Source organism: Dasypus novemcinctus, chromosome 12 (assembly GCF_030445035.2).
Source record: "Dasypus novemcinctus isolate mDasNov1 chromosome 12, mDasNov1.1.hap2, whole genome shotgun sequence".
NCBI classification, from domain to species: Eukaryota; Metazoa; Chordata; class Mammalia; order Cingulata; family Dasypodidae; genus Dasypus; species Dasypus novemcinctus.
Window position 1 is genome coordinate 82601234 of NC_080684.1, and position 9231 is coordinate 82610464.

The 9231-nt window shown below is 42.7% G+C and overlaps 1 pseudogene; it reads left to right on the plus strand.

Annotated features, from left to right (window-relative positions):
- The first annotated feature begins 611 nt into the window (after positions 1-611).
- Positions 612-1522, plus strand: LOC101436735 (serine/threonine-protein phosphatase 6 catalytic subunit pseudogene; annotated as a pseudogene).
- The last annotated feature ends 7709 nt before the right edge of the window (positions 1523-9231 follow it).

The window sequence follows — 9231 nt, forward strand, 5'->3', positions numbered from 1 at the left end:
TTGTAACTATGCTACTTGTACAATGGAACTCTGGGTGTGGTTTTCAGAGATCTCAAGACTGTGGTTGCATGAAACAAGATTTTCTCTAAGGGCATACATAGGAACTTTCACATCATTCATTGGGACTTAAGTCATAAATTTGAAGACTTCAGCTCATCCTGTTATTTCAGGGGTGGAGAGTGTGTGTGTGTATACCTGCTTGAATTGTACAACTATCCACAAGTGTGCTGATGTATGAGTATTCTCTTTCAAAGTATTGGGGATGATAGAAGAGAGAGGAAAATGTTGGAGAAGGGAGAGAAAGGGAGAAAGGAAAGTGTCAGGATAGGAAAGGAAAGGGGAAGAGTCAACATAATCTTTTCTATGTTTTTTTTTTAATTAGAGAAGTTGTGGAACAATAATGCATAAAATACAGGGTTCCCATATGCCACCTCACCACCAACATCTTGCATTGGTGTGGAATATTTGTTGCAATTGATGATAGCAATTATTTTGTCATTGTACTTTTAAAAAAATTCTAACTTTAGACAATACCCACTACTGTTCCTGCTCCCCCCCCCCCCCCCCCCCCCCGCTTCCACAGCCTCTGCGTCATGGCTTGTATTTCTAAAATGGCACCACTAGACTTGGACAAGTATGTGGAGATAGCACAGTATGCAAGTACCTGCTGGAGAGCAACCTAAAGCGGTTATGTGACTATGTTTGTGACCTCCTCTTGAAAGAGTCAAATGTTCAGCCAGTATCAACACCAGTAACAGTATGTGGAGAATACATGGACAGTTTTATGACCTTTGTGAACTATTCAGAACTGGAAGTCAGGTTCCTGACACAAACTACATATTTATGGGTGACTTTGTAGACAGAGGTTATTATAGTTTGGAGACTTTCACTTACCTTCTTGCACTAAAGGCTAAATGGCCTGGGCATATTACACTCTTGGGAGGAAATCATGAAAGCAGACAGATAACACAAGTATATGGATTTTATGAGTGCCAAACCAAATATGGAAATGCTAATGCATGGAGATATTGTACCAAAGTTTTTGACATGCTCACAGTAGCAGTTTTAATAGATGAGCAGATTTTGTGTGTTCATGGTGGTTTATCTCCTGATATGAAAACACTGGATCAAATTCGAACTATTGAATGGAATCAGGAAATTCCTCATAAAGGAGCATTTTGTGACCTGGTTTGGTCAGCTCCTGAAGATACAGATACTTGGGCAATCAGTCCCAAGGAGCAGGTTGGCTTTTTGGAACAAATATCACAAATGACTTTGTTCATATCAACAACTTAAAACTCATGTGCAGAGCATACTAACTAGTGCATGAGGCTGTAAATTTATGTTTGATGAGAAGTTGGTAACAGTATGGTCTGTTCCTAACTACTACTATCATTGTGGAAATATTGCCTCCATTATGGCCTTCAAAGATGTAAATACAAGAGAACCAAAGTTATCCCGGGCAGTTCCAGATTCATAACGTGTTATTCTTCTCAGAACACTGCCACAGTATTTCCTTTGAGGCCTTCACCCATCCTGCTGACCCATTTTCCTGCCCTCTTTTTATCCCAATTTTCATGTATTGCCCTCTACAATATACTTTTTATTGAGCACTTTGCTGCTGAAATGCTGCCGCTTGCCTTTTTTATTTTAAATTACTAAATTTACTGTTATGGTATCTATAGCAATGTTTGTCTATCAGTTTTCTCCCTCATCCCTTCCCCACCTTGGACCTCTTTGAGAAGACTTGAGAAATGTCTTAATACTCACACTGCTGCATGTAGTTCTTGCTTATGATTTGGGGGAAACAGGATGCATTTGCTTTTTTCTGTAGTCTATTCTAATTAGAACAGACTACACCGAAATACTCCTTTTTGTATCATTCAGTTTTTTGTTTTATTTATTTATTTATTTATTTAAAGTTTCCATATTATAGCTCAGGTATTTTTTTTTTTAAGATTTATTTTTTAAAATTTATTTCTCTCCCCTCCCCCCGAGTTGTCTGCTCTCTGTGTTCATTCACTGTGTGTTCTTCTGTGTCCACTTGTATTCTTGTCAGCGACACCTGGATTCTGTGTTTCTTTTTGTTGCGTCATCTTGCTGCGTCAGCTCTCCTTGTGTGCGGCGTCATTCCTGTGCAGGCTGCACTTGTTTTTTTTCCATGCTGGGCAACTCTCCTTATGGGGCACACTCCTTGTGCATGGGGCTCCCCTATACAGGGGACACCCCTGTGTGGCACGGCACTCCTTGCGCACATCAGTGCTGCACGTGGGCCAGCTCCACACGGGTCAGGAGGCCCTGGGTTTGAACCTTGGACCTCCCATGTGGTAGGCGGACGCCTTATCCGTTGCCAAATCCATTTCCCCAGCTTTTTGTTTTAGTTTGTTAAGTTTTAAGAAATTTCAGCAGCAAAGTTATTATTCAGTGGGCACGATGGACTGCAACTGCCTCAAGTTATATATACCTGTCCCAGCTGTAAACTTCATTGTCCTTTGTTGCATATTTTAAATAGATATAAAGTAAATTGGTCTAAAGGGGAAAAAAAAATTCAAACTTTATTTCAAATTCAAAAACTAAAATAATAGACAAAAGGCAGCTCAACAAGTTATGGAGATGTTACTCCTAAAATGTTCTGTCTAGGCACTTTTATCTCATCTAATCCCAACAACAAATTCAATTGTTCAGAAAGATACACAGATGAACACAGATTAGTTAAATGACAGTCATAGTTGTTAGATTGTAAATTACTGAACTCAAGCTATGCATCCAAACCCAGAATGCTCCCTTCTGGATCATTCTCTTTTCACACCCTGCTGAGTCACAAATGTTCTCTCCCCCGATGATAAAGCAGTCTTCAGAAAGTCACTTCCTACCCTGAGAACAGAAAGCATGCTATTTTTCCACCCCATATCTTCATACCCCTCTCAAAAGCCGCCCAACTCCACCAGTTCAGAAGGTACTCCCCAGCTCAGTCAGATGGGCTGGAGTCTCTCTTGAGACTCCCACCACGCAGGTGGGCTGAAGTTTCACTTCAGATCCCTGTCACGCCAGTGACCTAATAACTCCTGCCTGAAACTTGGTCTGTCTACAAGCCTCATGGTACTGGAATCTAACATGTGGTGCCAAAGCCTGGGAGGCTTTGTTGACACAGATCAAATCCATAGTAGTCCTCCACCTTGTCATGACAGCTTTTCCATCCAACACCGAACACGGATTTGTCTTTATGTGAGTCTCAGAACCTCTCCGGAGGATCATGTCCACTTTCCCTCGGCCTGGAAATCCTAGCTCTAGGTCAGTGATCCTCTCTGGCATTGGGGAACTATCCCCATTGCCTGACCTTCTTGTCTCCAGGGATGCCTGGTCCCCAGTTTGGTCCCTGGCCATTACTGGCCTTCACCTGACTTTCCCAGCTCTGGGGACATCTGGTTCTGGGTTCGGTCACTGGCCCTCTGGCCCCTAACCAGTCTGGGAGTAAAAGATTTGAGGACGCTTGCTTCTTTCCTCCCACACTCCCATATCTGAAAGATCTCTGAACTCACCCATACCTCACCACCCATGGGAAAGTCCCAATCACATCCTCCAAAAGAAATCCCTTTGGGGTGTCTCCTCACAACCTTAAAACTCTACCCTGGAGGAAAAATCAAACAGAAGCAGCTTATTTTTTACTCTACCACTATTTGGCCTCAATATAAATTAAACAACAAAAGCTAATGGCCAGAACACGACACTTTTGACATTCACGTTCTCCAGGACCTCGAGAACTTTATCCAATGCAATGGCAAGCGGTCTAAGGTTCCCTACATTCAGGCTTTCTTCTTTCTCCATAACCGTACCTCCCTGCCAATTCTGTACCATCTATCAAAACCTCCTTCTCTGTAGCAGGGCCACCCTCCTGCATATAGAAAACCCCTCCTCTGATTTTGATACCTCTGATCACACTCTGCCCCTACCCCCATACGTCCCATCAGTACCCTCTGAAACAAACCCACAACCTCCTCTGAGCCATGCCTGCTATGCAAGCAGAGAATCCACTGGAAGTCCAATTGCCTCCCAGGCCTCTCAAGGCAAGAAGGCATTGGTTACCCAGTTGGACCCAACCCTTAGCTTCAACCTCCCAGGCCCTCTGAGACTGGGAACAGACAATTGAAGGTGCCTGGGAACCACGCAGGCCCCCATGCCCATCTCCAAAGCAAAACCTCAGGTAACTCTGATGGTGGCAGGTAAGCTAATTTCATTTCTTATTGATATGGGAACCACTTACTCTGCCCTTCCAAAATTCCCCAAACCCTTAACTCAGTCCTCAATCTCAACAGAATAGTTTCACAGCCCTTCACAACCCCTCTTTTATCATACCCACTAAGAAACCACTTGTTTACCCCCTCACTCCTTTCTTTGCTCTTCCTTTCCCGCCAAGCTCTGTCAATCTGGAAATCTGAAACACTGAAATTCCTACCATTGTTGCCCATCACAATCCAGTCACAGTTCAATTCCAAAATCCTATCCACATCCCATTCAATTCCCAAAATCCTGTCCTTTTTTTTTTTAAAGATTTATTTTATTTATTCCCCTCCCCTGCCACCTGTGCTCATTGCCTGTTCTCTGTGTCCATTCACTGCACATTCTTCTGTGTCTGATTGTCTTCTCTTCTTGTCTTCTCTTTAGGAGGCACTGGGAACTGTTCCTGGGACCTCCATGTGGGAGAGAGGCACCCAAATGCTTGAGCCACCTCAGTTCCCTGGTTTGTCATGCCTCTCATTGTCTTTCCTCTGGGTCTCTTTTGTTGCATCATCTTGTTGCGTGAGTTCATGGTGCAGGTCAGCTCTCTGTGGTGTGGGCCATCTCTCCGTGGTGCAGGGCAACTTTGCCTACACCAGGAGGCACCAGGAACTGAACCTGGAATCCTCTGTATGGTAGATGGGAGCCCAATTGCTTGAACCACATCCACTTCCCTATCCTGTCCTTCTTGATGCCCTGCAAAGTATCAAACCTATAATTACTTGACTCTTACAAGTAAGCCTTTAGCTTACCCCTGACCTTTAAGTCTAAGTGTACTCCTACGGAATAATAATCCAAAATATATGTATTTAATGTCCATCTATCTGAATTGCTAAATTAGTGCTTAACTGCATTTATACTACTCAAATGTTCCTAAGTCATTGCTGATTACTAATAAAAGTGTTTCCAAAAACAAACTTGCATATTACAGACAACACTGATTCTAGAAAAAATCTTAAGAGCAGTAAAATCAGAGATGTAAAATGATGGAAAGCTTAAAAACAGCCATACCAAAAAAGTAAGAATTATGAGTCAAGTTGATGAACTTTATGTTTCTGTTAGTGTGTCTTAACTCTTTTGTATTTGTGTTTGTTCAGTACATATTTGATAACTCCAGATGGTAATATTAAACTGACAAATGAAAACTATTAAAAGAGCTCTATTGGAAACCAGTAAGATTGGAAGTGAAGTAAGGATCTCCTAGAGTCAGCTCCTGCTATAGGGCAGTTAGCAAACACCCAGAGCCCTCTGGAGCTAGCTGAAGCACTTGTTTGGGGGCTCCAGGAGGCCAGAAGAGCTTTCTGCAATGTCCTTGGGGGAGTGGAAGGAGGAAACTGCCTGTCTGCAGAGAAGACTAGTAAGTAGAGCGCGCCACGCCATGGAGGACGGTGCCCATCCTCCACTGGAGGCACAAGCCGCCTCAGGAGCTATTCCATGGCTGGAACTGAAAGCTCCACATCCCCAAAATGGGAGAGGAAGAGATGGTTGGGCACCAATTTCAGCTATGATGAGGAAATTCAGTGGGCTACAGTATGATCCTGAGAACAGCTAAGGTTGGAGCCTGTCCAAGTTAGAAAGAGGCCAGGAGCCATCATCTTAACTCCATGCCTGGTCCAAGGGGAAGTGGGGAGGACTGAAAATACCAGGTGCTGGTGGGGACCAGCTTCTTTCCATCCAGATCATATTGCAGGTCTAGCCTAGGCCCCAGTGCCACCTCCAGCAGGGAGGAAGCTGCAGGTACCTGTGCCAGTGCTCCGGGAAATTACCAGCCAAGCCACAGAGGCCAGTGATTGTTCTACTCTGGCAGCATAAACCACCCCAGGAGTTGCTCTGTGACAGGAATTGGAAGTTCCAATTCCCAGAAACAGGAGAGGAGGAGATGGTTGGCTGCCGATTTCAGCTACTGATTGAGAGACCAGGCTGGCTAAGAGATAACCCTTGGAATAGCTGGGGTGAGAATCAGCCCAAGTCAGAAAGAGGCAAGTAGCCACCATTCTGACTTCGCCCCCAGCCTGAGGGGAAGCTGGACTGAGAGTTTCTTTCACACAGATCAGCCTGCAGCCCGCCTAGGCTTCAGCCCCACCTCTGGCAGTAAGAAGGCTGAGGAGCCCTGCACCAGCCTATCCAGGTAACTTCAGGGAATGTTGGCTGGCACAGACTGAAAATCAGAAGTCTACCAGGGCAACTGCAGTCATCTTGGACCCACACTGCATAGATTGCTGCCCATACCTGCAGCTCCATCCCTGCCTCAGGTAGGGGAGAAAGGGATGTGAAGCTCCGTCAGTCTCTTTGGGCAACTACAATCTAGGCCTGCATGTGGATTATTCCACATAGCTGTGACTCTGTCCCTAGCCCTGGCAAAGGAGAAAGTTGGAAGAAGCTTCATTGGTCCCTGGCAAAATGAGGGCAGCTTGAGCCTCCACAGTATACAGCACCAACTACCTGCTTGGCTCCTATTGCATAACTGGCAAGGGAGAAAAGATAGGAAGCCCTAAACTAGAGAGAAAAACTGCACCCAGAAAAAAATACTCTAGTAAACCAGATGCGAAGACACCAACAAAAAATTACAATCCACACCAAGAACAGGAAGCTATGCGCCAGTTAAAGGAACAAGATAAGCCTCCAGATGACATAAAGGAGTTGAGACAACTAATTATAGATGTTCAAACAAATCTACTTAATAAATTCAATGAGATGGCTAAAGAGAATAAGGATATTAAGAAGACATAGGGTGAGCACAAAGAAGAATTTTAAAGCATACAAAGAAAAATAGCAGATCTTATGGGAACGAAAGGTGCAATCAATGAAATTAGAAAAACATTGAAATCATATAATAGCAGATTTGAGGAGGCAGAAGAAAGGATTGGTGAGCTTGAAGAAATGGCCTCGGAACGTACAAAAGAAGAGATGAGGGAAGTGGACTTGGCCCAAAGGATAGGGCATCCACTTACCATATGGGAGGTCTGCGGTTCAAACCCTGGAGCTGGCCCATGCATAATGCTGATGCATGCAAGGAGTGCCGTGCCATGCAGGGGTGGCCCCCATGTAGGGGAGCCCCATGTGCAAGGAGTGCACCCCATAAGGAGAGCCGCCCAGCAGGAAAGAAAGTGCAGCCTGTCCAAGAATGGTGACACACACATGGAGAGCTGACATAACATGACACAACAACAACAAAAAAAGAAACACAGATTTCCAGTGCCATTGATAAGGATAGAAGTGTCACAGGAGAACTCACAGCGAATGGGAGGGGGGGAGGGGAGAGAAATAAATAAATAAATAAATCTTAAAAAAAAAAAGAAGAGATGAAGAAAAGAATGGAAAAAATTGAACAAGGTCTCAGGGAACTAAATAACAGCAAAAGGCATGCAAACATACATGTCATGGGAGTAGCAGAAGGAGAAGAGAAGGGAAAAGGGGCAGAAGGAATATTTGAAGAAATAATGGTAGAAAACTTCCCAGCCCTATTGAAGGACATAGATATCCCTGTCCAAGAAGCACAACATACTCCTATACAAAAGCATTCAAATAAACCAACTCCGAGACACATCCTCATCAGAACATCGAAGGCCAAAGACAAAGAGAGAGTTCTGAGAGCAACAAGAGAAAAGCAATGCATAAAATATTAGGGCTATCCAATAAAATTAAGTGCTGATTTCTCACCAGAAACCATGGAGGCAAGAAGACAGTGGTCTGATATATTTAATATACTACAAGAGAAAAACTTCCAGCCAAAAATCTTATTTCCAGCAAGACTATCTTTCAAAAATGAGGGCAAAATTAGAATATTCACAGACAAACAGAAACTGAGAGAATTTGTAAGCAAGAGACTAGAATTTCAGGAAACTAAAAGGTGTGCTAGAGCCTCAAAAGAAAAGACAGTAGAGAAGGGCCTGGAAGAGAGTCTAGAAATGAAGATTATATCAATAAAAGTAACTAAAAGTGCCAAAAAGAATGGTGAAAATAAAATATGACAGGTAAAACTCAAATAGTTAGGAATAAATTTAACCAATGATGTAAAGCATTTGTATTTAGAAAACTGCAACTCAGTGTTAAAAGAAATTTTAAAAAGCCTGAATAACTGGAAGAACATTCCATGCTCATGGATTGGAAGACTAAATATCATTAAGATGTCAATTTTGCTCAAATTGATGTACAGATTTAATGCAATCCTGATAAAAATTCCACCAGCATTAAAGAAAAAAATTGAAAACATGATCGATCATCAACTTTATTTGGAAGGGTAAGGAGTCCTGAATAGCCAGAAATGTCATAAAAAGGAAAAGTGAACCCTCATCTCCAGACTTTAAATCATAATACCTACTATAGTGGTAAAAGCAGCATGGTACTGGCCTAAAGATAGACACAATAGACCAAAGGAACCAAATTTATGCTTCAAAAACAGACCCTCACAGGTATGGTCAAGTGATTTTTGACTAGCCTGTCAAACTCACACTGCTCAGGCAGAACAATCCATTCAATAAATGGTGCTGAAAGAATTGGACATCCATAGCTGACCGAAGGAAAGAGGACCCCTATCTCACACCTTATCCAAAAATTAACTCAAAATAGATCAAAAAAGTAAAAATAAAAGCAAGAACCATAAAAATTCTAGAAGAAATTATTGGAAAATATCTTCAAGACCTGGTGTTGGTGGTGGATTCTTAAAGGAGATAAGAGGACTGAGTGGACTACTGATGTAGTTTTAATTACCTTTACTGTAAAGTTGTGGAAATGTATAGAGTGGATGGTAACACAGTGAATAACAGCTAGTTTATAAATGGGTATGTGACTGAAAATGGTAGTCTAGTTATGTAAATGCCATTGTCAGAATGCTTGAGGATAATCTAGGAGCTGGATAGCAGAGTAAACTCATACTCTGCGTGCGTGAGAATTGTGGTTGATAGTACAGATGCAAGAGTGTCCTTTGTTAGCTACAACAAATATATATCACTACTG